The following is a 6000-nucleotide window of genomic DNA, read 5'->3' on the forward strand; positions in this document are numbered from 1 at the left end:
GCTCCCTGCCCTGCCAGCCACCCTCCTCTCTGAAGGCCCAGCAGGGATTTGGAGGTGTTAATAACAAGTTTCCAGCCTTTGTAGGACACTCGGGGTAAAGCCCCTTCGTGCCTCGCTCTCCTTGTGCTTCGGGATGAGCTGGATCCCAGCCCTGAGGACTGAAGGAATGCCCTGGAAGGAGGCAGAGCTGCTCAGATCCCATAAATCCATCTTTCCTGGGAGCACCACGGGTGCCTTTAGACTCCTGAGCTGTCCATGCAGCCACTGAGAACAGGTCCCAGGTCCTGCTCCCCATGTTTTTCCTCCTGGCCCTGGGGTGGGATGCCCCAAGCTCCACACTCACTTTTCCACACTGATCCCTGTCTCAGCTGGACCCTTTTGGGATGGGAACCCCCAGGTCCCGCTGCTGCCTTCCCTGCCCGTGCACGGCCTTGGTGGCACTGGATGACCTCAACGGCTCTGGGATTCCTGGATGAGGAATTCCTCACACAAAGGGCACCCACAGATGCCAACCTGGGCCCTCACCAGGGTCACTTCCCTCAGCCCAAAGCCCAGGTGGCATCGCTTGTGTGCCCAGCTCCAATGTGATCCGGGTCCTGTGGTGATCCAGGTCCCACCCAAGGTGATCCAGGTCCCACCCGAGGGGATCCAGGTCCCACCCGAGGGGATCCAGGTCCCACCCGAGGGGATCCAGCAGCGGCTCCAGGCTCTGCTCCCCCAGCTGAGCCCATCCTGGAGCCCCCAAGGATCTGTGCCGTGCTCCCCTGCCCCAGGCACCAGCACAGAGCTCCTCTCCCCCAGGAGCTGGGCACCAAGGGAGGCTCTGCCCGTGACCCGAAGGCCCTCGGCTGCAAACAGCACCCAGGGCAGTCATGCGGAAAAATCTCCTGCTTTCAGGATAATTGATGCCTGCTCTGACCTTCACCAGCCTCCAATTAAAATGTATTTAAAGCTTGCAAGAGGTTTGAAGCTCCTTCCTGTGAGCCTCCTCAGCCTGCTGGGATTTTGGCCTCCAGGCCCCTCTTCCGCTTGTGGAAGGTGGGAATTGGATGCTCAGCAGGTCCAGCCTGGCTTTTGGAAACCCACGGGCAGGAGAGCAGGGGGAGAAGGCTTCTCCTTCTTCCTTCAGCAGATCCTGACCTGGCACTGCCTCCTGGGAGGGCACAGCCTCGAGTTTCTCTGCACCAGCCACGGCACACAATGCAAACCTTGTCCTGCTGTGCCCTGATGGCACCTGACACCTGATCTGCTGGGAAGGGACAGCACCGAGCTGGAGGGAACCATGCCAGATCCACGTTAACCCTGCCAGATCCACGTTAACCCCGCCAGATCCACGTTAACCCTGCCAGATCCACGTTAACCCCGCCAGATCCACGTTAAATCCTGCCAGATCCACATTAAATCCTGCCAGATCCACGTTAACCCTGCCAGATCCACATTAACCCTGCCAGATCCACATTAAACCCTGCCAGATCCACATTAAACCCTGCCAGATCCACGTTAACCCTGCCAGATCCACGTTAACCCTGCCAGATCCACGTTAACCCCGCCAGATCCACGTTAAATCCTGCCAGATCCACATTAAACCCTGCCAGATCCACGTTAACCCTGCCAGATCCACGTTAAACCCTGCCAGATCCACGTTAAACCCTGCCAGATCCACGTTAAACCCTGCCAGATCCACGTTAACCCCGCCAGATCCACGTTAACCCCGCCAGATCCACGTTAACCCCGCCAGATCCACGTTAACCCCGCCAGATCCACGTTAACCCCGCCAGATCCACGTTAACCCCGCCAGATCCACGTTAACCCCGCCAGATCCACGTTAACCCTGCCAGATCCACGTTAAATCCTGCCAGATCCACATGAACCCTGCCAGATCCACATGAACCCTGCCAGATCCACGTTAACCCTGCCAGATCCACGTTAACCCTGCCAGATCCACGTTAACCCTGCCAGATCCACGTTAACCCTGCCAGATCCACGTTAACCCTGCCAGATCCACGTTAACCCTGCCAGATCCACGTTAACCCTGCCAGATCCACGTTAACCCTGCCAGATCCACGTTAACCCTGCCAGATCCACGTTAACCCCGCCAGATCCAGGTTAACCCTGCCAGATCCACGTTAACCCTGCCAGATCCACGTTAAACCCCGCCAGATCCACGTTAAACCCCGCCAGATCCACGTTAAACCCTGCCAGATCCACGTTAAACCCTGCCAGATCCACGTTAAATCCTGCCAGATCCACGTTAAACCCCGCCAGATCCACGTTAAACCCCGCCAGATCCACATTAACCCTGCCAGATCCACGTTAACCCCGCCAGATCCAGGTTAAACCCTGCCAGATCCACGTTAACCCCGCCAGATCCACATTAACCCCACCAGATCCATGTTAAATCCTGCCAGATCCACGTTAAATCCTGCCAGATCCACATCAAACCCTGCCAGATCCACATTAAATCCTGCCAGATTGATGTTCCAGGATGGGAACTCCTCTCCCTGCACTTGGGGGAAAGCTGGAATTCCACCTCAGGCTCCAGGCTGGGAACTCACAAACTGCAGCTGAGGATCTGATCCCACCTCCTGCACCCAGGGGCTCCGTGTTTGGAGGGGAAGGTTCTGAGGGAACCTCTCAAAGTCCAGACCCAGCCCTGGCACAGATTCCCAGAGCAGCTGGGGCTGTCCCTGGATCCCTGGAATGTCCCAGGCCAGGTTGGATGGGGCTGGAGCAGCCTGGGACAGTGGGAGGTGTCCCTGCCGTGGCAGGGGTGGCTCTGGATGGACTTTAAGGCTCTCCCAACCCAAACCAGTCTGGGATTCCATCATTTTAGACAATCTCAGCTGCTCTGAGGTACCAGTTTTTTATTCCTGCCTTTCCCTTTTTCCATGCAGGGACTGTTTAACACCAATGCTGTTCCATAAACACTGGGGATGTTTAAGAAGCACCAGGAGATTTCTAAAGTCAAGCTATGAACAATCAGGAATTCAATAACTGAAACAGTCCAGGCAACCTTAAATCAAACCTTAAATCAAACCTTAAATCAAACCTTAAATCAAACCTTAAATCAAACCTTAAATCTTCTGGGCTTGTGCAACACAACAGCTCCTGCCTGCCTGGTCCGTGAGCCAGAATCACAATCCCAGAATCCCTGAGGCTGGAAAAGTGCTCTGGGATCATCCAACTCCAGCAGGGTCCAATGCCCACCTTGTCCCCAGCCCGGAGCCCTGAGTGCCACCTCCAGGGATGGGGACTGCCACCCTCCCTGGGCAGCCCCTGCCATGGGGAAATTCCTGTCCATGCTGAAGCTCTGTCCTGACCCCACTGGAGGCAGCAGCAGGAGCTCTGAGGAGCCTCATCCCAGCACCACATTCCCTTGGGATGTCCCCTCCATCACCTCAGGACAGTGGAGATCTCTTTTTCCCTGAACAAAGGGGAAAAGGGATGAAAACCTGGAGTGGGGAATCCTGCCCAGACCTCACCAACGGGAGCAACACAGACACATTCCAAACAAAGCGTGGACAGCTGAAAATGCACAATCAGAATTTCCTTTCCTTCACTCACAGCCACACATCCCACCAAAAAACAAATAAAAAATTGAAAGAATGAAATTTAAAGAAGCCAGGAAAGTGTGGCACAAACTCGCTGAGAGCATCAGCCAGCCCTGCCCATCCCCAGGGATCATCCCAGAGCTCCCAGCAGGATCACCCCCAGCACAAAACCTCACCCCTGCTACTGCCAACAATTCCCTGCTCATTTTCGCCATCCTGGGCGTGCAGTTCCATTGCTCTAATTACATGGAATTAATTCCTAATTGCTCAGCTAATTTCTGGGTTTGAAAGGAAGGATGTGCAGGACGTTCACCACACCCACACACCGCTGACCTTGAGCCTTGATGTCCAAAGATGAAAGGAAAAAGGAAGGAAAAATGGGTTTTGTGTCTAAGGTGGAGCTTTGTGTTTGTGCCACTGACCCACAGACAGAGCAGGACAAAAGCTCCTTGAAGCCTCATCACGCCACAGACACACCACAAGGTTTTGCCAAGAAAATACATTTTTTTGGTAAAAAAAAAGCCAAAATCTGCCACTCGTGGAAACTGGGGCTTCCACTTAAGTCCTGGTAACTTTCTTTGGGAAGAAATACACTGGATGGCTGGCTGGATGAATAAAATAAGCCGAGTTTCTAATAAAACAAATAAAACATCCCAGACAAAAGCTCCTGGTGCGGCTGGGGGGGAAGGACATCCCTGCTCCCCAAGCTGCCCGGGTGAGCCCAGCTCATCCTCCGGGCTCTGTCCTGGAGCAGGGGCTGGGACAGGGAATGACATTCCCAGGATGGAGCAAGGACACAGGGAGGTGCTCTCTCCTCTGTGCCAGCTCTGCCACTCCTTCGCAGGGTGCTGATTTCACAGCGATTCAGGGAGAAACAAAACAAGGCAGAGCAGCAGAGAGGGAGAAATCTCCGCGTCCCACAGGAGGGAGGGAGGGGCTGGAGAGGCAGAAAGAGCTGGAGCTGCCCCAAACCTCTCTCCAGAGGCTGTCAGGGGGCACAGGCTGGGATTTTCCCTGCTCTCTGCCCACACCCACCCCTGTCCCAGGCAGGTCACACCGCCGTGCCCCCCGAACCCGGCGGGGAAAGGCTTTTGGGAGGATGCAGAGAGGGGAGCTGAGCCCAGACAGGTGCGACAGAGCCCCAGAGCCGAAGCTCAGCCGAGTTCCTGCGGGGAGCCCATCCCTGCAGAGCTCACAGCCCCGCCTGGAGCCCCCAGCAACGGGGGGATTCACGGCGTGTCCCCCACAGGACAGCACAGCCCTCCTCTTCCTCACCCTCCTCTTCCTCACCCTCCTCTTCCTCAGCCTTCCTCCTCCTCACCCTCCTCTTCTTCAGCCGTCCTCTTCCTCACCCTCCCCTTCCTCAGCCTTCCTCCTCCTCACCCTCCTCTTCTTCAGCCCTCCTCTTCCTCACCCTCCCGGCAGGTGAAACAAGAGCATTCATGCCGTGTCCCCCACAGGACAGCGCAGCCCTCCTCCTCTTCCTCAGCCCTCTTCCTCCCCCTCCTCCTCAGCCTCCCGGCAGGTGAAGAAGGATTTTTGGCGTGTCCCCTACAGGGGAGCACAGCTCTCCTCCTCTTCCTCCCTCCTTCTCCTCATCCTCCCGGCAGGTGAAACAAGAAGATTTACAGCGTGTCACTCACAGGACAGCACAGCCCTCCTCTTCCTCACCCTCCTCCTCCTCACCCTCCTGCTCCTCACCCTCCCGGCAGGTGAAGAAGGAGGATTTTTGGCGTGTCCCGCACATGACAGCGCAGCCCTCCTCCTCTTCCTCACCCTCCTCTTCCTCCCCCTCCTCCTCCCCCTCCTCCTCCTCGCCCTCCCGGCAGGTGAAGGGAGGGTCCCGGCCGTACCTGCGCGTTTCCCCAGGTGCGGCTCCGACGAGGATGTGTCCGGCCAGCGGCTGTGGCACCCCTGAGCCCGCACCCCTGAGCTCACACACCTGAGCCCGCACCCCTGAGCCCTTCCCTGCCGAGAGGGCCGGCCCCGGGAGGCCAAGCCTTGTTTTGAGGAGGAGACTTTGGGTGTGTTTTGCCCTTCAGGGGAATCAAACAGGTTTCTCCATTCGGCGGCACGGGCTCCCCTCCCTGTAGGCTTCTCCTCTGCATTCCTGGCATTCTCCAGCGGCTGCCGCTGGCACAGCCCGGAGCAGCCCCCAGCGCTCACCCCGAATTCCTCCCGGTGCTGCTCGGGTACCGCTTCAGGGCGGTGGAACCCCGGGAGCATCCGGGAGCGGGGCTGTAATTAGCCCTGGACACTGATTGTGTGCTCGGAGCTCATTAACGGGGCGCACGGGTGCGATAATCACACGGGAAATTGCCGCTCGTCCTCACTTTATTTCCCTTTCTAATTATTCTGCTCACCGCTCGGGCCCGACGGGCAGCTGTGGGGACAGTGTGGCACAGCCAGGGCTGGGGACACGCTCTGTGCCCGTCCCTAAAGCCTGGCC

The 6000-nt window shown here is 57.2% G+C and overlaps 1 protein-coding gene across 1 annotated transcript in view; it reads right to left on the reverse strand.

Annotated features, from left to right (window-relative positions):
* Window positions 1-5515, reverse strand: part of ZNF185 (zinc finger protein 185 with LIM domain) — a 30230-nt gene extending 24715 nt beyond the window's left edge. The window contains exon 1 of the mRNA XM_058848090.1: window positions 5405-5515. The gene's annotated coding sequence lies outside the window, so the exon portion shown is untranslated. The remainder of the gene's footprint in view (window positions 1-5404) is intronic.
* Between the last annotated feature and the right edge of the window lie 485 nt (window positions 5516-6000).

This window comes from Poecile atricapillus, chromosome 12, assembly GCF_030490865.1.
Source record: "Poecile atricapillus isolate bPoeAtr1 chromosome 12, bPoeAtr1.hap1, whole genome shotgun sequence".
NCBI lineage: Eukaryota > Metazoa > Chordata > Aves > Passeriformes > Paridae > Poecile > Poecile atricapillus.